This window comes from Cervus elaphus, chromosome 15, assembly GCF_910594005.1.
Source record: "Cervus elaphus chromosome 15, mCerEla1.1, whole genome shotgun sequence".
Lineage (NCBI taxonomy): Eukaryota > Metazoa > Chordata > Mammalia > Artiodactyla > Cervidae > Cervus > Cervus elaphus.
In genome coordinates, this window is record NC_057829.1 from 37,876,757 (window position 1) to 37,903,025 (window position 26,269).

At 37.5% G+C, this 26,269-nt stretch overlaps 2 long non-coding RNA genes across 2 annotated transcripts in view; both read right to left on the reverse strand.

The window, feature by feature from the left end:
* Positions 1–26,269, reverse strand: part of LOC122709314 — a 272,493-nt gene that overhangs the window by 39,778 nt on the left and 206,446 nt on the right. The window lies entirely within an intron of this gene.
* LOC122709315 lies at positions 16,300–25,099 on the reverse strand. Its single transcript, XR_006345471.1, has 2 exons — positions 25,053–25,099; positions 16,300–16,440 (listed from the first exon to the last, which is right to left on the reverse strand). It is a non-coding gene; the product is annotated as an uncharacterized LOC122709315 (long non-coding RNA).

Below are 26,269 nucleotides of genomic sequence, written 5' to 3' on the forward strand. Positions count from 1 at the left end.
AAAAATGGGCAGAAGACCTAAACAGACATTTCTCCAAAGACACACAGATTGCCAATAAGCACATGAAAAGATGCTCAACATTGCTCATTATTAGAGTAATGCATACCAAAACTACAATGAGGTATCCATCACCTCACACCAATCAGAATGGCCATCATCAAAAAATCTACAAACAATAAATGCTGGAGAAGATGTTGAGGAAAGGGAACCCTCCTACACTGTTGGTGGGAATATAAATTGATACAGCCTCTATGGAGAACAGAATAGAGATTTCTTTAAAAAAAAAAAAAAAGGAATAAAACTACCATATGACCCAGCAGTCCCATTACTCAGCATATATCCTGAGAAAAGCACAATTCAAAAAGACACGTGTACCCTGATGTTCATTGCAGCACTATTTACAATAGTCAGGACATGGAAAAAATGTGGATGTCCATTGATAGATGAATGGGTAAAAAAAGGTGGTACATAAACACAATGGAATATTACTTGGGCATAAAAAGGAATGGATTTGAATCAGTTCTAGTGAGGTGGATGAACCTATAGACTGTTATATAGAGTGAAATAAGTCAAAAGAGAAAACCTAATATGGTATATTAATGCATATATAGAAACTAGAAAAATATCACTGATGAACCAATTTGCAGGGAGGATATGGAGATACAGATGTAGAAAATGGACTTGTGGACACAGTAGGGAAAGGAGAGGGTAGGACAAATTGAAAAAATAACATTGGCATATATACATTATCATGTGTAAAGTAGATAGCTAGTAGGGAGCTGCTATATAACATAGGGAGTCCAGTTTGGTACTCTGTGATGACCTAGAAGGGTAGGATGGGAGAGGGGAGGGAGGCTCAAAAAGGATGGGATATAGGTATATATAATTACTACTGAATCACATTGCTGTACAGCAGAAACCAACACAACATCGTAAAGCAATCATCCTCCAATTAAAAAATAAAATAAAAGCCTAAAAATAATCAATGTTGTAGAGGGTATGGAGGAAAGGGAAGGCCTCCTACTCTGCTGGTGAGAATGTAAGTTGGTACAACCACTATGGAAAACAATATGGAGGTTCTTCAAATTACTAAAAGCAGAGTTGCTGTATGATCCAGCAATCCCATCCTTGGCATATATTCAGACAAACTATGATTGAAAAGATACATTCACTCCTATGTTTATAGCAGCACTCTTTACAATAGCAAAAACATGGAAACAATCTAAATGTCCATCAACAGATAAATGGATAAAGAAGATGTGGTGTGTATATATATGTATACACACACATACACACATATACAATGGAATATTATTCAGCCATAAGAAAGAAATAATGCCATTTGCAGCAACATGGACAGACCTAGAGATTATCATACTAAACAGAGTAAGTCAGAAAGGGAAAGACAAATACTGCATGATATCACTCATATGTGGAATCTTAAAATATGACACAAATGAACATATATACAAAACAGAAACAGACTCACAGACATAGAGAACAGAGTTCCTTTTGCCAAGGGGGATGGGGATGAGGGAGGCATGGACTGAGAGTTTTGGATTAGCAGATGCGAACGAGTATATAGAAGATAAACAACAAGGTCCTACTGAAAAGCACAGAGAACTATATGCAACATTCTACAGTAAATCATAATGAAAAGTAATATGAAATATATGTATGTATATATAACTGAATGACTTTGCTGTCGAGCAAAAATGAACACAATATTGCAGTTCTACTATACTTCAATATATATATATATATATATATATATATATATTTAAAGAGAGACATACTTATTCAATAGATTAGAAAACCTTTCCTAACAAACACTGCAGTTTCTTTGCTCACAAGTTCAGATATGGTGCTGTCAAGGATACCAGACTATGTCACCTGCCTTTCTTTTCCTTGCCCCAGGACTCCCCACCCGGTAAAGGGAGTAAATAGATTATAGGCTTTAACTTCTTCCTCTTTAGATACAGTTTCACATACAGAGACAATAAGTTAATGACCCTGACTGATATGGACGCTCTCTATAACCTTTTTCCCAGTGGAACAGCTATTTATAAAATAACCAATTTGAACTCAATATGAATTTTTTTTCAGTGACATTTAGGTTGTATAAAATGAACACTACCCATATAATCACTTTTCTCTCTAAGGCTTGACTTATCCCTTATACTTTGTCCCTTCCTTCCCATTATTAAATACAAAAAAATAATTTTGCTGGCTGCATACTTGAAGGTCTTGTGTACTCCTTTAAAAGGCCATTTACTTACAATTAATAAATTATTTTCATTTATGCAATAAATATTTCCTGGGCACCTATTTACAGAAAGAAATGTGCTACATGCTGGAAATACAATGGTTAATGTAACAGATGTAGTCTTAGCCACTCATGGACCATATAAAGAGAGATCAAAACTTTAGTAATCACAAAATTAGTAATCATACATTTTGATTAGGTCTATAAGGAAATATATGGTGTAATATTAGAGCCTAATGGTAGGTCCTCTTAAGAAGGGGCCAGGAAATTTTCCTTTTGGGGGTGGGGGTGGTCCTTAAAGCCAAGATATATAGGATGAAAAGAGAATGTTTGTTTTAGTTGCTAAGTAGTGTCTGGCTATTTTGCAATGCCATGGACTGTAGCCCACTGGGCTCCTCTGTCCATGACATTTCCCAGGCAAGAATACTGGAGTGGGCTGTCATTTCCTGTTCCAGGGGATCTTTCCAGCTGAGGGATTGAACCTGCCTCTCCTGCATTGGCAGGTAGATTCTTTACCACTGAGACACCAAGGAAGCCCAGAAAAAAGGTAGCCATGAGAAAAGCAATCCATGTCTTTAAGTGTGGAAAAAATAGTGATTTGTTATCCTAGGCACTTTTCTTACTTCATCAACATAATGACGCTGCAAGCCAGGTATAATTACTCCATTTTGCAGGTGAATAATCAGTTTAGATTCAGAACTCTCCATTTCCACAGGGATTCTTTCTGCAGGCCATGTCAGCAGGGTCTCTGAACTCAGCGGTCTTTAAAGTTCCCTCCTTCTTGATAGCCACTGACTGAAGCATGCAGCTTTTTAATGCTTATTTAAAAATAACTTTAAATATTGGAACTTTAAAGTGGTGTAGCCTGTATGAATTTTTGGTTGAAGTTTCTATTCAATTTTAGTTCACTTTACTGCCTTTAAAATTTCCTGCAACAACAGAATGGAGAAAATATTTACAAATGAAGCTAAGGATAAAGAATTAATCTTCAAAATACAGAGGCAGCTTATGCAGTTCTACATTAAAAAAAATACAGTCAAGAAATAGGCAGAAGATCTAAACAGACATTTCTCCAAAGAAGACATAAAGATGTCCAAACAGGCACATGAAAAGATGTTCAACATCATTAATAATTAGAGAAATGGGAAAAAATTACAAGGAGGTATCACCTCACACCAGTCAGAATGACCATCATTAAAATGTCTACAAACAATAGATGCTGGAGAGGATGTAGAGAAATGGGACCTCCCTACACTGTTGGTGGGAATGTAAACTGGTACAATCACTATGAACAGTATGGAGATTTCTTAAAAAACTAAAAATAAAACTATCATATGATACAGGAGCCCCATTCCTGGGAATATATCTGAAGAAAATGATAATCTGAGAAAATATATGCACCCCAATATTCATTGCAGCACTATTTACAACAGCCAAGACATAGAAGTAAGCTAAATGTCAGTCAACAGAGGAACGGATAAAGATATAGGACATATATACAATGGAATATTAGTCATTATGAACAATGCAATAATGCCATTTGAAGTAATATGGATGGACCTAGAGGTTTGCATACTAAGTGAACTAAGTCAGACAGAGAAAGACAAATTTCATATGATATCAATTGTGAAGTCGTTCAGTCGTGTCTGACTCTTTGCAATGCCATGGACTGTAGCCTACCAGGCTCCTCCGCCCGTGGGATTTTCCAGGCAAGAGTTACTGTAGTGAGCTGCCATTTCCTTCTCCAGGGGATCTTCCCAACCTAGGGATCGAACCTGGGTCTCCCACATTGCAGACAGTCCCTTTACCATCTGGGCCACCACTTGTATGTGGAATCAAATTTTTAAAAATGACACAAAATGAACTTATTTCTAAAACAGAAACAGACTTTAGATATCAAAACAAACAGACAAACTTAATGGTTACCAAATGGGAAACTTGGGAGGGGGAGGAATAAATCAAGTGCTTGGGATGTATTTATCCTCACTACTGTATATATGATAGATAACTCACAAGGACCTACTGTAGAGCATAGAGAACTTGATTCAATATTTGGTGATAATCTATATGAGAAAATCTGAAAAAGGATGAATATGTGGTATGTATAACTGAGTCACTTTTATGTACACCTGAAACTAACACAATATTGTAAATCTACCATACACCAATAAAATTTTTTTAAAAAGTAACTTCACTGGAATATTTTGAGAATTTTTATGAAAAGTTCCAGACTCAAGACCTGTGTTAGTAGCAAAACAGAGGTAGTGAAATGAGCAGTTTAGAGTATTTTATTGCACAAAACATATCTTATCAGTATATCTATCTATCTATCTATGTATATAACATGACCTCACACAGTTCCAGACAGAGAAAATATTCAATTTCTATAACATAGAAATATTTGAAGAGAAATTTTTAGAGGAAACTATTCAGAACAATGTATTTTGCTAGATTAATATTTTATTTAAATCTCACACTAATTTGCTTATTCATTAAATAAGTATTTTTAATGATCTAATATATGAATATACTCTACTTCATACAGACTTCATTATAAGAACATTTATATATGTTTGTTTAGAAGGAAACATTGAAATAAATATAAAAAATCTCTGCTCACTTCCTGGCACTTAGAATAAAACATTTCATATTGACTCCTGGTAGCAGAGGATAGGCCTTCACCAATTATTACCTATGTTCCCTCAGATGGTTTGCAGTTACACTCAGCCTTTGCCTCCTTATCTGTAATTTGGAAATGTAATAGTTATTTGTTGGATAAATGGATAAACTGTCATTTTCCTGTCCCAATTGTCCTATATCCTAGGGTTATTACCTATTATATGTGAATGCTTCATGAGGATAAAGCTGAACATGATTCTGAAATGAAGCTGGACTCTATGGTTCTTCCCTGGCGTGTCCTCTGCCTGCTTTTTATCTGTAGAAAACAACAGTCTAAGAATAAATTTAATCAGAGAAGTGAGAAAATGCAGAAGCAAAATAACACAAACAGGATAAAATAATGATAATAATCATTAAGCAAAGCCAAGGACATCAGTTCCTCCTCAGGGCTGTAGATAATATTCTGAGCCATATTCTGAAAAAAATGTGATGGACTTTATTTTCTTGGGCTCCAAAATCACTGCAGACAGTGACTGCAGCCATGAAATTGAAAGACGCTTGCTGCTTGGAAGAAAAGCTATGACCAACCTAAACAGCATGTTAAAAAGCAGAGACATCACTTTGCCAACAAAAGTCCATCTAGTCAAAGCTATGGTTTTTCCAGTAGTCATGTATGGATGTGTGAGCTGGACAATAAAAAAAGGCTCAGTGACAAAGATTTGATGCCTTCAAACTGTGGTGTTGGAGAAGACTCTTGAGAGTCCCTTGGACAGCAAGGAGATAAAACTAGTCAATCCTAAAGGAATTCAACCTTGAATATTCATTGGAAGGACAATGTTGAAGCTCTAATACTGTGGCCACCAGATGCCAAGAGCCAACTCATTGGAAAAGACCCTGATGCTGGGAAAGATTGAAGGCAGGAGGAGAAGCGAATGACAGAGAATGAGTTGGTTGGATGGCATCACTGACTCAATGGACATGAGTTTGAGCAAACTCCAGGAGAAGGTGAAGGACAGGGAAGCCTGGCATGCTGCAGTCCATGGGGTCACAGAGAGAGACAAGGCTGAGCAACTAAAGAACAACAGTTCTGTGAGCTGTCTTGTAGAGATGGGAAAAAAAAAAAATGGGAACAAACTGACCTGGGAACTGAAGACTAACCGTAATTAAAACAATCAAGATAACACTGATCAGAACACCGAGTGACCAATTTTCAAGATGACTGTCAGAGTTGACTCCACTGTTCTGCACATAGCCCCGTCCCTTGTGCCCATACACCTCCGAAAATCCCCTGTGAAAGCTCTTGCCCACTGGTTGTCAGTGGGGGGAATCTGCTTTTGGCTATAAGTGTGCTGTTCCCTTTGGCTGCCAGTCTCTGAAATAAGGCAAACTTTCCTTTCCACCAACTAGACTCCCTATTGACTTTCAAGCAATGAACACCCAGACCTTACTTTTGTTCCCATTTTTTTAAGGCCAGTTCTCAGAACTGTGGCAACTTATATTGTGGCTATTGTCTGGTCACCATGCAGTTAACTTCTTCCACATGGTGGGGGTTTCCATCTCTACCATCTTTCTAAATTCCATATATGTGTTAAAATACTGTATTGGTGTTTTTCTTTCTGAATTAGTTCACTCTGTATGATAGGCTCCAGTTTCATCCACCTCCTTAGAACTGATTCAAATGCATTCTTTTTAATGTCTGTGTCATATTCCATTGTGCATATGAACCATAGCTTTCTTATCGATTTGTCTGCCAGTGGACATCTAGGTTGCTTCCATGTCCTGGCTACTGCAAACAGTGCTGAGATGAACATTGGGGTACACATGTCTCTTTCAATTCTGGATTCCGCAGTGTGTATGCCCAGCAGTGGGATTGTTGGGTCATATGGCAGTTCTATTTCCAGCTTTTTAAGGAATCTCTACACTGTTCTCCATAGTGGCTGTACTAGTTTGCATTCCCACCAACAGTGTTAGAGAGTTCCTTTTTCTCTGCAACCTCTCCAGCATTTATTGTTTGTAGACCTTTTGATAGCAGCCATTCTGACCTGCGTGAGATGGTACCTCATTGTGGTTTTGATTTGCATTTCTCTGATAATGAGTGTGGTTGAGCATCTTTTCATGTATTTGTTAGCCATCTGTATGTCTTCTGTGGAGAAATGTCTGTTTAGTTCTTTGACCCAATTTTTAAATGGAGAAGAATCAAAAAATTAGAAATGAAAATGGGGAAATCACAATGGACAACACAGAAATACAAAGGATCAAAAGAGCCTACTTTATCAGCAACTATATGCCAATAAAATGGACAACTTGGAAGAAATGGAAAAATTCTTAGAAAAGTATAACTTTCCAAAACTGAACCAGGAAGAAATAGAAAATCTTAACAGACCCATCAAAAGCACAGAAATCAAAATTGTAATCAGAAGTCTTCTAACAAAAGCCCAGGACCAGATGGCTTCACAGCTGAATTCTACCAAACAAACAAAAGCCCAGGACCAGATGGCTTCACAGCTGAATTCTACCAAACAAACAAAAGCCCAGGACCAGATGGCTTCACAGCTGAATTCTACCAAAAATTTAGAGAAGAGCTAACACCTATCCTACTCAAACTCTTCCAGAAAATTGCAGAGGAAGGTAAACTTCCAAATTCATTCTATGAGGCCACCATCACCCTAATACCAAAACCAGAAAAAGATGCCAGAAAAAAGAAAACAGGACAATATCACTGATGAATATAGATGCAAAAATTCTCAACAAAATCCTACCAAACAGGATCCAACAACGTATTAAAAAGGTCATACATCATGACCAAGTGGGCTTTATCCCAGGAATGCAACGATTCTTCAGTTCAGTTCAGTCACTCAGTTCTGTCTGACTCTTTGAGACCCCATGAACCGCAGCATGCCAGGCCTCCCTGTCCATCACCAACTCCCGGAGTCCATGCAAACCCATGTCCATTGAGTCGGTGATGCCATCCAAACATCTCATCCTCTGTCTTCCCCTTCTCCTCCTGCCCTCAATCTTTCCCAGCATAACCGCCTTTTCAAATGAGTCAGCTCTTAACATCAGGTGGCCAAAGTATTGGAGTTTCAGCTTCAGCATCAGTCCTTCCAATGAACACCCAGGACTGAGCTACTTTAGAATGGACTGGTTGGATCTCCTTGCAGTCCAAGGGACTCTCAAGAGTCTTCTCCAACACCACAGTTCAAAAGCATCAATTCTTTGGCACTCAGCTTTCTTTATAGTCCAACTCTCACTTCCATACATGACTACTGGAGAAACCATAGCCTTGACTAGGCGGACATTTGTTGGCAAAGTAATGTCTCTGCTTTTTAATATGCTGTCTAGGTTGCTCATAACTTTCCTTCCAAGGAGTAAGCATCTTTTAATTTCATGGCTGCAGTCACCATCTGCAGTGATTTTGGAGCCCAAAAAGATTAAGTCAGCCACTGTTTCCACGGTTTCCCCATCTATTTGCCATGAAGTGATGGGACCAGATGCCATGATCCTTGTTTTCTGAATGTTGAGTTTTAAGCCAACTTTTTCAGTCTCTTCTTTCACTTTCATCAAAAGGCTCTTTACTTCACTTTCTGCCATAAGGGTGGTGTCATCTGCTTATCTGAGGTTATTGATATTTCTCCCAGCAGTCTTGATTCCAGCTTGTGCTTCCTCCAGCCCTGCATTTCTCATGATGTACTCTACATATAAGTTAAATAAATAGGGTGACAATATATAGCCTTGATGTACTCCTTTCCTATTTGGAACCAGTCTGTTGTTCCATGTCCAGTTCTAACTGTTGCTTCCTGACCTGCATACAGGTTTCTCAAGAGGCAGGTCAGGTGGTCTGGTATTCCCATCTCTTTCAGAATTTTCCACAGTTTATTGTGATCCACACAGTTGAAGGCCTTCGCATAGTCAATAAAGCAGAAGTAGATGCTTTTCTGGAACTCTCTTGCTTTTTTCGAAGATCCAGCGTATGTTGGCAATTTGATCTCTGGTTCCTCTGCCTTTTCTAAAACCAGCCTTAACATCTGGAAGTTCACCATTCATGTATGGCTGAAGCCTGGCTTGGAGAATTTTAAGCATTACTTTACTAGAATGTGAGATGAGTGCAACGGTGTGGTACTTTGAGCATTCTTTGGCATCGCCTTTCTTTGGGATTGGAATGAAAACTGACATTTTCCAGTCCTTTGGCCAGCGGTGAGTTTTCCAAATTTGCTGGCATATTGAGTGCAGCATTTTCACAGCATCATCTTTTAGGATTTGAAATAGCTCAACTGGAAATCCATCACCTCCACTAGCTTTGTCCATAGTGATGCTTCCTAAGGCCCACTTGACTTCACATTACAGGATGTCTGGCTCTAGGTGAGTGATCACACCATCGTGACTATCCGGGTCATGAAGACCTTTTTTGTACAGTTCTTCTGTGTATTCTTGCTACCTCTTCTTAATATCTTCTGCTTCTGTTAGGTCCCTACCATTTCTGTCCTTTATTGAGCCCATCTTTGCATGAAATCTTCCCTTTGTATCTCTCATTCTCTTGAAGAGATCTCTAGTCTTTCCCAGTCTGTTGTTTTCCTCTATTTCTTTGCATTGATCGCTAAGGAAAGTTTTCTTATCTCTCCTTGCTCCTCTTTGGAACTCTGCATTCAAATGGGTATATCTTTCCATTTCTCCTTTGCTTTTCATTTCCCTTCTTTTCACCGCTATTTGTAAGGCCTCCTCAGACAGCCATTTTGCTTTTTTCATTTCTTTTTTTGGGGGATGGTCTTGATTCCTGTCTCCTATACAATGTCACAAACCTCTGTCCATAGTTCATCAGGCACTCTGTCTATCAGATCTAGTCCCTTAAATCTGTTTCTCACTTGCACTGTATAGTCATAAGGGATTTCATTTAGGTGATACCTGAATGGTCTAGTGGATTCTTCAATATTTGCAAATCAATACCACATTAACAAATTGAAAGATAAAAACCATATGATTATCTCAATAGATGCAGAGAAAGCCTTTGACAAAATTCAACATACATTTATGATAAAAACCCTCCAGAAAGCAGGCATAGAAGGAACATACTTCAACATAATAAAAGCTATATATGACAAACCCACAGCAAACATTATCCTCAATGGTGAAAAATTGAAAGCATTTCCCCTAAAGTCAGGAACAAGATAAGGATGCCCACCCTCACCACTACTATTCAATGTAGTTTTGGAAGTTTTAGCCACAGAAATTAGAGAAGAGAAAGAAATAAAAGGAATCCCATATTGGAAATGAAGAAGTAAAACTCTCACTGTTTGCAGATGGCATGATCCTCTACATAGAAAACTCTAAGAAAGACTCCACCAGAAAATTACTAGAGCTAATCAATGAATATAGTAAAGTTGCAGGATATAAAATTAACACACAGAAATCCCTTGAATTCCTATACACTAACAATGAGAAAACAGAAAGAGAAATTAAGGAAGCAATTCCATTCACCATTGCAATGAAAAGAATAAAATACTTAGGAATAAATCTACCTAAAGAAACAAAGGACCAATATATATAGAAAACTTCAAAATACTGAAGAAAGAAATCAAAGATGACACAAATAGATGGAGAAACATACCATATTCATGGATTGGAAGAATCAATACAGTGAAAATGAGTATACTACCCAGAGCAATCTATAGGTTCAATGCAATCCCTATCAAGCTATCAATGGTATTTTTTAGAGAACTAGAACATATAATTTCATAGTTTGTATGGAAATACAAAAAACCTTGAATAGCCAAAGCATTCAAGAGAATGGAAAGAAGAGAAAGAAGAATGGAACTGGAGGAATCAACCTGCCTGACTTCAGACTCTACTACAAAGCTACAGTCATCAAGACAGTATGGTACTGGCACAAAGACAGAAACATAGATCAATGGAACAAAATAGAAAGCCCAGAGATAAATCCACGAACCTATGGACACCTTAGCTTTGACAAAGGAGGCAAGAATATACAATGGAGAAAAGACAATCTCTTTAATAAGTGGTGCTGGGAAAACTGGTCAACCACTTGTAAAAGAATGAAACCAGAACACTTTCTAACACCATACACAAAAATAAACTCAAAATGGATTAAAGATCTAAATGTAAGACCAGAAACTATAAAACTCCAAGAGGAAAACATAGGCAAAACACTCTCTGATGTAAATCATAGCAGGATCCTCTATGACCCACCTCCCAGAGTAATGGAAATAAAAGCAAAAATAAACAAATGAGACCTAATTAAACTTAAAAGCTTTTGCACAATGAAGAAAACTATAAGCAAGGTGAAAAGACAGCCTTCAGAATGGGAGAAAATAATCGCAAATGAAGCAAATGACAAAGAATTAATCTCAAAAGTATACAAGAAACTCCTGCAGCTCAATCCCAGAAAAATAAGTGACAGACCTTACTTTTGATAATAATTGGGTTTCTGTTACTATCAATGCTCTATTACCATGAGAATCTCATTTAACTGTTTCATCATCTCTAAATTGCCATGATGATAATAGGTAAATATTTCTAATACTTACTTTGTGCTTAGAGCATCATGTGCATCATTTCCTTGAGCCTTACTACTAACTTGAGTTATGCATTATTACTTCACAGGTGATAAAACAGAAATAAAAGGATTGAACCTTGGCAGTGTGACTCACGTTCATCTGCTTTCACAACTATTTATACTACCTCAGCATCATACTGAGCTCTCATGCTACTGCTATTAGACTTGCCTTTTCCACTGTGGTATCTTAATAAAGAGTGCTTATGGGATAATTTTTGAAACTACTATGAGCATGTGTGTGTGCATATTGCTGTGGAGGGGATGTACATATTAATTCTAGAGTTTTGGCAACTGTCTACAGATCCTGAAACTCTAGTTTGCATATCTTCCTCAGAAGTTTTGGCATGTCACTACATGCATATCATTTGCCATGTTTTCACAAAATCATAAATCTTTCAAGATGCACTGTACCTCACTTGCCAAAGAAAGATAGTTTAATCTCTACATGACCATGGAGTCTCTAATGTCAGCCACTGGACATACAATATATACTAAATATACATTCTAGAGTCCCTTGGACTGCAAGGAGATCAAACTAGTCAACCCTAAAGGAAATCAACCCTAAATATTCATTAGAAGGACTGATGTTGAAACTGAAGCTCCAAAATTTTGGCCACCTGATGTGAAGTACTGACTCATTGGAAAAGACCCTGATCCTGGGAAAGACTGAAGGCAGGAGGAGAAGGGGATGAGAAGAGGACAAGATGGTTGGAAAACATTACTGTATCAATGGACATGAGTTTGAGCAAGCTCCAGGAGATGGTGAAGGACTGGAAAGCCTGTCACACTGTAGTCTATGGGGTTGCAAAGGGTTGGGCACAACTGAGCAACTGAACAATAATAACAACAATATATGCTATCTTGTCTCTCTAAAAACAGTGCCACTCCCTCTCTCACTATACATGGCCATTCTTATTTTGAAGATGACTAGAACATTTACTATCATTTCTCATGCTCATAAGGTAGGGAAAATGTTAATGTTAAGAGAAGAGCTAATAAATGACCTAGAAGCACTTTACTGTCACATGTTGCCAAGACTGCGTGACACTGTGATTGTAAGCCAGAGAGTGGAGAGTGTAAGCAGTTCTTATTACACATGATTCTGTACATTTCAATCAAGGCCCTTATCACTTTTTTCTCTCTAGACTAAATCCTTCTAATTGTTTTGTTCTCATGTCATGTGTAAGTTTTGCCTCATTCCTGACAGTGTCTGTCCTCCTCCCATCATGTTAACAAGCTTACTCACTTAAAGAAGAGGGGGAACTGGGCCTAAATTAATGGAATTTTCTTGTTTCGCATTCCTGAAAGGGTTTGCTTTTCTCCCATGTTAAAGTCTAGGTTTGGAATGGAACAAATGGGGTTCAGACAAATGAAGAATCATCATTCAAGAATCATCTGTCCATGCCAAGGTTTTAGTTGTCCCCACTTCTGGGTGACACAGAGTTCATAATAGCTTCTATTTACCCTCCAGGTTAAGAGAAATATCATACAGGCAAACAAGGGCTCTGTAAATAATCTTCAATCTAGAATCTTGGTTTTGAATTCTAAACATATGTCATGTAATCCTAACCTTAAAATTTTAGGCAGACATAAATAGCTGAGCTGGTAAAGAATCCACCTGCAATTCAAGAGATGCTGGGTTAGGAAGATCCCCTAGAGAAGGGATAGGTTACCCACGCCACTACTATTGGGCTTTCCTGATGGCTCAGATGGTAAAGGATCCACTGCAATGTGGGAGACCTGGGTTTGATCCCTGGGTTGGGAAGATCCCCTGGAGAAGTGAACAGCCACCCACTTCAGTAGAATTGCCTGGAGAATTTCATGGACAGAGGAACCTGGCAGGCTACAGTCCATGGGGTTGTAAAGAGTGGGACACTACTGAGTGACTTTCACTTCACAACTCCATTTTAATGGAACATCTAACGTGACTTAATTATGAAAAGTTCTTTTGATCCACGTGGTCTGTTTACTAAATCACTTTATTTTTTGTTGTTTTTGTCTGTTTTGTTTTTAGACACTTCATGTTTTACTATTATTGTTGCTATTCAGTTGCTCAGTTGTTTACCATTAAACGACTTCAGTGGATTTAACATTAAAAACAGGTTAATTCAGACTGCTAAAATTTAATACTTTGATCAGATTTTTCAAAACAAATCTGTTGCAAAATTTCAAAGAAAAATTTTATAAAACTTTGTATTATCTTTTGAGCATGGAAACAAAAGTTTGAAGAAAATAAACCATTATAGTTCATTCCATAATAAATTCATGGTAGAGAGAATCAAGGAAGCAGTGTAAAAGTTCATATAGTGGTAGGAATTAATTCAGTGTCATATTACAGCAGCTATTCCCACAGGCTACTAAATACTATCTGTCTGCATATGAGACACTAGATGTTATTAAATACTATTCATCTGTATATTAATACTGTTACATATCTATATTCTATATGTAATAGACTGTTCTTTCCACGACCTATGTATAATTAAAACCCAGCACAGACCAGTCCAAAAGAAGAATTTATTTCAAAGAGGAAGTGACTCCAGAAGGCAATGAGCTCCTTGGAAGTATTCAGACAGAAAAGAGGCATGCATTGTGCGAAACCAAAATGGTACTTCAGATCAGATTTTTTTTTTTTAAGACCAGTGTTGAAAGACCATCCTAACAGGTTTTTGCTCTGTCCTTGAGAAGTCTATACCTTCTAAATAATGGAAATTGACAGGATATAAAGATAGAGCATATCTCTTTTCCCCAACAGCCATTTGCTCACATTCTAAGGAGGATAAACTCAAGAGATACTTGTCTCCTCTTTTGTAGAGCTATGTTGCTTCCATTCTAAAAGGAATAGAGTCTAGAGATGCCCCCTTCCTTTTTTTTTTTTTTCTAAATCTTCCCTGATAGGCTTGCTTACACTCTAAGGTAGAGATCTGATTCCTCCCCAGGAGAGGATTTATTTACATCCAGCTTAAAAGATAAGATTTTTCTCTTTATCTCAGGCAGGGAGAATGGCAGGTATAAGAGCAGCTCAGTATACATTCTGAGTATTTAAACTTTGGAATTCTTCTGTGGCACAAATCCCTTTGCATGGTCAGGTGACCTACTGTTTTTATTGCATCATCTCAGGGAATTTTCTCATTTTCACTGACCTTATTTTTTCTGCTTATTAATTTTCTTATTGATTTATCTATTATATACCTTGCAAATAAATCAGAATTTTAATTCTGATTTTATGTTGTTTAACTTTTTTGGCTGAGTGACTAATACTTTTGGCAGAGACGTTGTATATATATATTTTGGGGTAAATATATTAAAATTTTATTTTGTTTTTTGTCTCTGATACTCTTTTTTAAATCGACATGTTATTTTACTTCCATTAGAAGAATATTATCTATGTAAAATTTGGTCCAGTTTCTTTTCCTTTACCTTTACTACTTAAGCTTAAATGCTTTAACTTTACTCAAGTAAAAGTAGAATCATATCTGATATGAGAACTAAATATGCATCAAATTAAATTAATCCACAGCATTAAATTAATAACTGTGGAACATTCTGAAAGAGATGGGAATACCAGACCACCTGACCTGCCTCTTGAGAAACCTGTATGCAGTTCAGGAAGCAACAGTTAGAACTGGACATGGAACAACAGACTGGTTCCAAATAGGAAAGGAGTACATCAAGGCTATATATTGTCACCCTGCTTATTTAACTTATATGCAGAGTACATCATGAGAAACGCTGGGCTGGAGGAAGCACAAGCTGGAATAAAGATTGCCGGGAGAAATATCAATAACCTCAGATATGCAGATAACACCACCCTTATGGCAGAAACCAAAGAATAACTAAAGAGCCTCTTGATTAAAGTCAAAGAGAAGAGTGACAAAGTTAGCTTAAAGCTCAACATTCAGAAAACAAAGATCATGGCATCTGGTCCCATCACTTCATGGCAAATAGATGGGGAAACCGTGGAAACAGTGGCTGACTTAATCTTTTTGGGCTCCAAAATCACTGCAGATGGTGATTGCAGCCATGAAATTAAAAGATGCTTACTCCTTGGAAGGAAAGTTTTGACCAACCTAGACAGCATATTAAAAAGCAGAGACATTACTTTGCCAACAAAGGTCCATCTGGTCAAGGCTATGGTTTTTCCAGTAGTCATGTATGGAAGTGAGAGTTGGACTATAAAGAAAGCTGAGCACCAAAGAATTGATGCCTTTGAACTGCGATGTTGGAGAAGACTCTTGAGAGTCCCTTGGACTGCAAGGAGATCCATTCAGTCCACCCTAAGGGAGATCAGTCCTGGGTGTTCGTTGGAAGGACTGATGCTGAAGCTGAAACTCCAATACTTTGGCCACCTGATGCGAAGAGCTGACTCATTTGAAAAGACCATTATGCTAGGAAAGATTGAGGGCAGGAGGAGAAGGGGAAGACAGAGGATGAGATGTTTGGATGGCATCACCGACTCAATGGACATGGGTTTGGATAGACTCCGGGAGTTGGTGATGGACAGGGAGGCCTGGCGTGCTGCTGTTCATAGGGTCGCAAAGAGTCAGACACGACTGAGTGACTGAATTGACTAATTGAATTGGGTGTGCTTTTTATTATTTCTCAGGAATAGTAACTCATTTTTCCTACATGTTATTTCTCTTTACTTTTATTTTTGTGAGTTAACTATGTAGGGCATATCTGTTTCCCCACATCCAGTAATATGAGTGTTCTAGAAGTGTAATTTATAGTCAGTAACCAGATTCATCATTAGTCTTCATGTTCAATTCTCCTTATTATATGGTATTTCCATAATAGCTTCAGATATTTCAGTCAACCTTATACTTTTCAACAAAGATTGTGAAAATTATTAGGTTGGTGCAAAAGTAATTGTGGTTTTTGCATTGTTGAAATTTGCCATTTGGTATTGGGATACATTCTCAATAAATGTAGTTATGATATACATCATTCTAATGTGCATTTCTCAGTTTATGTTTTTCACTAATGACTTACTATTTGCTGTATGTTTATTTTAGACTATGGAAATGATGTTAGATACAAAGTAAATTCGAATGGTTTTCTTATTTGAGTTCAAAATGGGTTGTATAGCAGTGGAGACAACTTGCAACATCAACAACACATTTGGCCCAGAAGCTGCTAACGAATGTATAATGCAGTGGAGGGTCAAGAAGTTTTGCAAAGGAGACGAGAACCTTGAAGATGAGGAGCCTAGTAGCCAGCCACCAGAAGGTGACAATGACCAGCTGAGAGCAATCATCAAAGCTGATCCTTTTATAACCACACAAGAAGCTGGCCAAGAATTCAACATCAAACATTCTATGGTGGTTCAGTATTTGAAGCAAATGGAAGAGGTGAAAAACCTGATAAGTGAGTACTTCATGAGTTGACTACAGATTTTTTTTAAATGGTTGTTTTGAAGAGTCATCTTTGCTTATTCTACGCAACGATGAGCCATGTCTAGACTGGATTGTGACTGCAACGAAGAGTGAATTTTATATGACAACCAGTGGTGACCAGTTCAGTGGCTGGACTGAGAAGAAGCTCCAAAGCACTTCCCATAGCCAAACTTACACCCCAAAAAGGCCATAGTCACTGTTTGGTGGTGTGCTGATTGGCTGATCCACTACAGCTTTCTGAATCCTGGAGAAACCATTACATCTGAGAAGTAAGCTCAGCAAATTGATGAGATGAACCAAAAACTACACCCCCTGCAGCTACCATTGGTCAACAGCAAAGGCCTGATTTTCTGTGATGACACCTGACTGCACATCTCACAATCACCACTTCACAAGGTGAATGAATTAGGCTATGAGGTTTTGCTTCATCCACCATATTCATCTAACCTCTCACCAACCGACTATCACTTCTTCAAGAATCTCAACAGCTTTTTGTAGGAAAAATGCTTCCACAATCAGCAAGATGCAGAAAATATTTTCCAAGAATTTATCAAATCTCAAAGCACAGATTTTTATGCTACAGAAATAAGCAAACTTATTTCTCATTGGCAAAAATGCATCAATTGTAATGGTTCTTATTGTGATTAATAAAGATGTGTTTGAACCTCTAGCTATAATGATTTAAAATTCAATGTCTCAAACTGCAATTACTTTTGCACCAACCTAACAGAAAACAGCTTTGTTCCTGAACAGAATTTTTTTTTTTCTTTTGCCTTTTCCTGCCTGTTTTTCAGTTCTAGGAAGCTGGACAGGAAAATTGTGAAAGAAACTAGGAGACCTCACTGACTAGTTGATGGTTACCCCTTGCTTCATCACTCCTGACTTCATCCTGAGTTTTCAAGAACCACTGAATCAAAAAGTCTTGAGAATACCACCGTGATTGTGTCCAAGGGAGAAAGAATGCAGAGTTTGTGGACTTAATGCTCCAACTACCCTCCCTTCAAAAAAAGTCTAACAAAATGCAGTTTTTCAAGTATTCATTCACTCATCCATCTGTTTGACTATGTGTTTATTTCTTCAGTTAGCAGTTGGAGGCACTTAACTGGTCTATTCTCCTTGACTCTGGTGTCCTGCAACCTGTTTTTGCCAGAATGGCCTTTTCCAAGTACAAACTGGGTCATGTTTAATATCCATTATGTTCCACCAGGCCCCAACTTCCTTTAATGAAAAACACCCAATGCACTGTATTTTTAACCTGAGCTTCAAGACCTGACAATCTACACTCTCATTTTGGTACATCTAACTGTATTTATATTAGAAGTTTTATCTTATATATCTATTGGTAACCCAGAACCCAGAGAAGCTGCAGAGGACACAGGTGCAAAGTATCATTCTCTTTGGCATCAACATCCACATCTGTAAAACTGATACTTTATTCTATATCAAACACATCCAGAGTTTCATAAGTAAATGAAATACAATTCTAAATACAGAGCACCTCAAATGCTGTGTGTTTATGTATATATGTGCATGTATATACATATGTATGTGTATATAATATTTTATATGATAGTAACAGAGTAAATATATTTGTTTAGTGGTTATATAATATGAAGCACATTGTTCCAAGGAGATTAACCAAGTAATGATTGACTCACAGTGAAAAGATCCCTTATATTTGCAACACAAACATTTTATATCAAAATATAATTTATATGCTATATTAAAAATAAATAGAAAAATTGTTTTTCTCTCAATCCCATAGATGGCTCATGTATCATTCTTTACCCAATACTGTTTGATTGGTATTGCCTGATTGAAGTACTTCACTGGGAAGGATTATGATAGCAATTCATGGAAGAGTGACTATCATGGGGGTAGAAGAGTGGCAGCTTAAGCATTTACTATTGCTAGCTATATTTATTCTGCAAGTTCTCTGAAATTCAAAAACTCGGTCATTACAACTACATGTCTCAGAAGAGAAGGAGGACCTCTTCCTGATGGCTTAAGCAAAACTCCAGGGCTGATTCTGATTAGTTCCATTCAGATCAAATGTTCACCTCATGTGACTGAGATCCTTATAAAATCAAAGAGGAGCAATACTCCAAAAGGACATTAAATGCTGTTGGATAAAAAGTAACATATCTATGGCCCCTGACCTTCAAAATAACCTTTGGAGGCAATGTGTGAGGGAATAACCTTAACTATGTGTGTTAGTGCTAAACACTGAATCCAAGGCCCCTCTCTTCCAGCCCAGAGCTTCTCACTACTCATTTATCTCCTGTTCTTCTCATTCTTCTAACAGGGATCTGTGGGAGTTCCTAGTTCTTACAAAGAAAACCTGTCATAACAAGATCTAAATAGTCAGAAAGATATTCATTAGAACCACTTAGCATGATTTTAGTCAAATTAAAATCAGAAATGTAAAATTTTCTCTTGATTTCCCAGAATCAGGATGACTCAGATAAATGCTGTCAAAGTGGTTAAGATATGTTCTTAAAGTGCTTTGCTCCCATATATAAAAATTAATAAATGAAAGCACAATAAGAACATTTACATTTGGGGGACCTAAGGTTATTTTGAGGAATTAAGTGTTAATTAATGTAACTGTGATAAGACAGTCCACAATTTATCTCAACATGGATATTATATGTTCCTCTTCCTTATAATTATACCTGCCACAGCAATAGGGGATACTTTTAGAGACATGTCCGTGAATGCACAGTTCTCTGACTTGTTAAGATGGGTATAATAATGTTCGCACACATTGGTCCCCTCCACAATTATAACTCCAGCTCCTTTACCCTACTAGGGCAGGAGAAGAAACAGCATGCATTGCTGACAGGGTACCTTCTAGATTCCTGTGACTTCTGAAGGTTCCACATTTTCTCCCTTCCCTGAGGGATTTCAGATTTCATATATTTTCTCTGTGTGGCTTTGCTGCTGCTGAAGCCATCTGTTCTTTGCTTCTTGAGTTTCAGCTCTCCCCCCATTTTTTCTCTTTTTCTCAGCTGCCCTTTGTATTCCCTCCTTCAGAAGAATTTGCATCTCTCTGGATGTTTTGGGGAGTTTATTCCCCATGGAAAGGTATAATCAAATCAGACAATCTTTGAAATACAGGGATTCTCAGTGGACAGACGATTTTATAGCATGCAGTGAGGAGCTTGGTTTGATTGTCAACTTTCTCACCAGAGGGCAAGTTCCTAATTCTACCCTTCTCTTATATGTCCTACTTCCTTTAGTTAACCTGCCCAAGATTACTGTCAAGTTTTTACTTCTCATTTTGAAACATCATGAGTTCACTTGAGCTTTCTTCTCAGATTCTCAAGGATCCTCTGAGGAATAGTAATAAAAGTAGCCAAACTATTTATTTACCAGGGTCTAGTTTAATCCTGGTACATATATCAATCCCTTTCCTCTGCCCAACAAACATATATGGTGGTTGTTATTATAAGCCTCAATTTCTGATGAAGTAAATTAGGCTAGAGAAATTACACAACTGTCCAACATGACAGAAGTATAAGTGGAGAAACTGTCAAAACCAAGTATCTATGGTAATGAGGGTAGGCTAAACTGTTCTAACAGCCTCCCAAATGTACAATGATGAGAACCTATCAGGTCATTTATTTTTTCCATATTGCCAAGGTGGCATTCTTCCTGTTGAGTGAGACACTTTACACTTCTCAATAGTTAAGGGATCCAGGATCCTTCATCTCTCAGGATTTTTCATCATCTGTATCCAGTTAGTAGAGGGAAAAGAACATGGTGGTGCACAAGTGGAAAGTTTTCATAGGTCAAACACAATTACTGATCCTTATACTCCATTGTCCAGATCTCAGCAACTAAGCCACAACTAATTGCAAATAAGGATGAGAAAGTAACCCAGGAATATAAGAAGAGACACAGTTAGCAGTCCATAACAGGGACCTCCTAAGATCCCATATTTTCCACAATGAATTTTTTTAAGTGAATCTCACCAATAAAACAAATAAAAAATAAATCAATATAAAAAACTTTCAAGGAGACAGTGACCATACAATACAATGCATGACACACAGGTTGATCAATACTGATTGAATGAAGAAATACAACCTTCTATATCTACCTCTAGAGACATATGGGATCACATATCACTTGCATGTTTGCTTCATTTTTGTTGTAATTTTTGAAATAAGTGATATTTTAATATTTGTTATTAGATAATGTATCTATGATGGTCTTATGAAATGCAAATTCAGTAGTTTCATACGAGATAGTGGTTCCCATGAGTGACAAATTAGGCTTGTTAGAACAATCCCCTACCTTCTTTTAACTTCAAATACCCTGAGGGGGGAAAATATGTTTGTGGGGTAATTTGTTTCTTCATTAAGAGATATGCTATGCTGCAAAATGTAACAACAATTTGATTTATATTGTGAAGTGCTACATAAATTAAGCACACAAAATATAACACATTTTTTCTTTGTGCAGTGGCCTTTCTCTTTAAATAGCTTTTAGTTTGCTGTAATAAAAGAATATTATGATTTCATAGGCACAGCCTAAGAAAGAAATTTAATTACCATGAGCAATTTCAAAATTCATTTAAGTCTCACAATGAAATATTTTATGGATAGTTAAGGTAGTAAATTATTGATTGGCTAATCAAATCCTCAATTACTGAATAACTGATAAGTTGTCATCTCTCCAATAACAGATATTCTCTGAATGCAACTGCCAACCTGAATCCCCATCAGCATCCATCACAGCCATTACACACTTAGGATTTCTTAAATCTCTGCCATTCATTTCTATTCATAGCCTTGGTTTACAAGTTCTGTTTACAATCACACCCACTCTAGATCAGGCTCCTTTTCATGGATGTCTAACATGCCTGGAGAGTCAACAAGATACCATCAACAAGTGCAAAGACTCCGAGAGTAATTATCATCAGGTTGGTTGATTTTCTGTCTCAGGCCCAACCATATGTTTAATATGACAAGATTTCTGGTGACTCAACTCAGTCAAACCTTGAGTTTGGGGACTCTCAGGCTGATAGACTATTGGGAATCCCCTACCAGCTAGTTAAGTAAATTGTGTTATTTGTTTACTCCTATTATACCCATTGTCTAGTGTTACAATAATAAAATAATTATGACTGATAGTAGTGTAAAAAAAATAAGGAAAAAACAAGTCTTGAATAAAACAAAAGAGCAACAATTCAAGTCCATGTTTTAGAGAACTAATGATAATTCCACATTTTTCACAGCCTTCATGTTTGTTCATCCAACTTCTATTCTTACTATTCAACAAATATTTACTACACAAAATATTGAATGACTTCTGCCTTTACAGAATTTTATACAGCAGCAGCATACAGGGGATAAAGGCAAACATATAGGCAACTTATAAAAAGGAATAAATCATTTGATAGATGATTAGAGGGAATTGGGGAGTAAAGAAAAAGGAGAATAGAACCAGATGAGTTCTATCTATAGTCAAAATTATCTTTCTGACCAAAGTGATATTTAAAATGAGAACTGAAGATATAGAAACAGTGTGGGGAATATTCTATGTCAGAGCTTACAAAACTCTACTTATATGCCTACCAAGTTCATGATTTTTGAATATTCACATATAAAATATTATCAACAAACTTATTTTGATGAATTTATGTTTAAAATTTAACATTGTTTTAAAAGACATATCATTCCTATAAGAAAAATCAAAATCATCTATGTAAGCAGAAGGAATTTCTGAAAATAAGTACATTGACACTAAGCATACAATTAAATCTTAGCTAATCACTACCTTCTACAGACTTCTGAGCCTCAGACCTTTTCTCTCCCAGTATAAAGGGGATATTAGCAATCACAGTGTTAAGCCAAATAAATAAATACATTCACTAGAATGGAAGCAAGACTTATTAAGTCTTATTTAATAAGCTGTGACAAACCTAGACAGCATATTTAAAAGCAGAGACATGACTTTGTGAACCAAAGTCCATGTAATCAAAGCTATGGTTTTTCTAGTAGTCGTGTATGGATGTGAGAGCTTGACCATAAAAAAAGCTGAGCACCAAGAATTGATGCTTTTGAACTGTGGTGTTGGAGAAGACTCTTGAGAGTCCCTTAGACTGCAAGGAGATCAAACCAGTCAATCCTAAAGGAAATCAGTACTGAATATTCATTGGAAGGACTGATCCTGAAGCTAAAGCTCCAATACTTTGGCCACCTGATGCGAAGAACTGACTCATTTGAAAAGACCCTGATGCTGGGAAAGATTGAGGGCAGGAGGAGAAGGGAATGACAGAGGATGAGATGGTTGGATGATATCACCAACTCAGTGAACATTTGTTTGAGCAATTTCTGGGAGTTGGTCATGGACAGGGAAGACAGGCATGCTGCAGTCCATGGGGTTGCAAAGAGTCAGACATGACTGAGTGACTGAATGGAACTGAAGACTTTTGAAAATGATCTAATTAGAGTATAACTTTTCTTATACTATCATATAACAATATTCAAAGCTCTGTTTGAGCATCAGTTAAAAATGATTTTGCAAACTGCTGGTGGTACATGTCTTACATCTACAGAGATAGAGCTCTAGACATAGAGGAGACCAGAGGTTTGGGTCTAGAAGCAGGACAGAAAAAGTAACTTTTGAAAAACTTGGAATCATAGACTAGAATTTGAACATGATTAGGCGAGAGTAAAATGCCTGAGTTGGAGATAAAAAGAGTAAAAGGTGATGTGATCAGGCAGGGATTTCTAAACTATGTTCAGAGACTTTTTGAGGATCAGTAGTGTATTGCTGCTGCCAAGTCACTTCAGTCGTGTCCAACTCTGTGCGACCCCATAGACTGCAGCCCACCAGGCTCCCCCGTGCCTGGGATCCACCAGGCAAGAACACTGGAGTGGGCTGCCATTTCCTTCTCCAATGCATGAAAGTGAAAAGTGAAAGTGAAGTCGCTCAGTCGCGTCCAACTCTTAGCGACCCCATGGACTGCAGCCTACCAGGCTCCTCCGTCCATGGGATTTTCCAGGCAAGAGCATTGGAGTGGGGTGCCATTGCCTTCTCTGCAGTAGTGTATTAGGGCAGCACAATTCTGATTAAGAGGATGGTTTGGACTGGGATAAGGAGCCATTTCCCCAGCAATTTTCAATGTGCTCATCACCACTACTCCTGCTTTGGTCATGCCATGAGTTTTTGACTAATGGGCATAAATTTTATAATTCATTTAACATGTGGTGGATGTTCAGGTTATGACTGCAGAATTAACGGGCTGTAAGCTTGTTCCTAGGCAAAAAAGATTATAGACATCAAATCAATGAAAAATGAATGGTCTCATTTAAATCTCAAAAAGGAATATTAATAGAAAGCTATCCCTTTCAAGGGCCTAATTCTCAAAATGTTTTCTAAATTAATTAAGAAAGGGTATTTTTAAAAACAATATATACAAGAAAAATAGTTGAGATCTAAGAATAATTCACTTAATGCAGAAAATATATATATATATATATATGAAAAAACTAAGTGTTAGTCACTCAGTTGTGTCCAACTCTTTGTGACCCTGTGGATTGTAACCCACCAGACTCCTCTGTCCATGGAATTCTACAGGCAAGAAAACTGGGTGGGTAGCCATTTCCTTCTCCAGGGGATCATCCTGACCCAGGGATTGAACTTGTGTCTCCTGCATTGCAGGTAGATTTTTTACCATCTGAACCACCAAGAAACCTAATATATATATATATATATTTAAATGTCTTGAGTGTACTGAGACACCTGCTCCTTTTTCTCTTTGAGCTAAGAACTTCTTCCTAGAAACAAGGTGAAAACCTTGGAATAAAGTGAGGAAAATTCTACAACTTTATTCTAGTTTTATAAATAGTTGTGTGCTATATAGAGGTTCAGTGGTACAAAAGAGACTTAACTTTATGCCCATAAGTGATTTCGTGTTACAGAATGAATAGCCTAGTTGCACAAACCCTAGTTAGTGTAAAGCAGGGCTCAGTAATAGAAACTAGCTTTTTCAGACTATAATTAAAAATGAATGAAAGAACAAAGATCCAAAATCTATGTGATGCAGCAAAAGGAATTCTAACAGGGATGTTTAGAACTGTACAATTAGGAAACAAGAAAAATCACAAAGAAGCAACCTAACCTTACACCTAAAGTAACTAGAGAAAGAACAAAGAAAACCCAAAGTTAGTATAAGGAAAGAAATCACAAATCAGTTCAGTTCAGTACTTCAATTGTGTCCAACTATTTGTGACCCCATGTACGGCAGCACACCAGGATTCCCTGTCCATCACCAGCTCCAGGAGCCTACTTAAACTCATGTCCATTGCGTCAGTGATGCCATCCAGCCATCTTATCTACTGTGGTCCCCTTCTCCTGCCTTCAATCTTTCCTAGCATCAGGGTCTTTTCAAATGAGTCGGTTCTTCCCATCAGGTGGCCAAAGTATTGGAGCTTCAGCTTCAGCATCAGTCCTTCCAATGAATATTCAGTACTGATTTCCTTTAGGATCGACTGGTCAGATCTCCTTGCTGTGCAAAGGACTCTCAAGAGTCTTCTCCAACACCACAGTTCAAAAGCATCGATTCTTCGGAGCTCACCTTTTTTGTAGTCCAACTCTCACATTCATACATGACTACTGGAAAAACCAAAACTTTGACTAGACGGACCTTTGTTGTCAAAGTAATGTCTTTGCTTTTTAATAAGCTGTCTAGATTGATCATAACTTTTCTTCCAAGGAGCAAGCGTCTTTTAATTTCATGACTACAGTCACCATCCACAGTGAATTTGGAGCTCCCCCCCCAAAAAAAAAGCCTCTCACTCTTTCCATTGTTTCCCCATCTATTTGCCATGAAATGATGGGACAAGACGCCATGATATTAGTTTTCTGAATGTTGAATTTTAAGCCAACTTTTTCACTCTCCTCTTTCATTTTCATCAAGAGGCTCTCTAGCTCTTCTTTGCTTTCTGCCAGAAGTGTGGTATCATCTGCATATCTGAGGTTATTGATATTTCTCCCTGCAATTTTGATTTCAGCTTGTGCTTCTTCCAGTCCAGCATTTCTTATAATTTACTATGCATATAAATTAAATAAGCAGGATGGTAATATACAGCCTTGATGTACTCCTTTCCCGATTTGGAACCAGTCTGTTGTTCCATGTCCAGTTCTAACTGTTGCTTCTTGACCTGCATACATGTTTCTCAGGAGGCAGGTCAGGTGGTCTGGTATTCTCATCTCTTGAAGAATTTTCCAGTTTGTTGTGACCCACACAGTCAAAGGCTTTGGCATAGTCAATAAAGCAGAAGTAGGTGTTTTTCTGGAGCTCTCTTGCTTTTTCAATGATCCAACAGATGTTGACAATTTGATCTCTGGTTCCTCTGCCTTTTCTAAATCCAGCTTGAACATCTGAAAGTTCATTGTTCATAT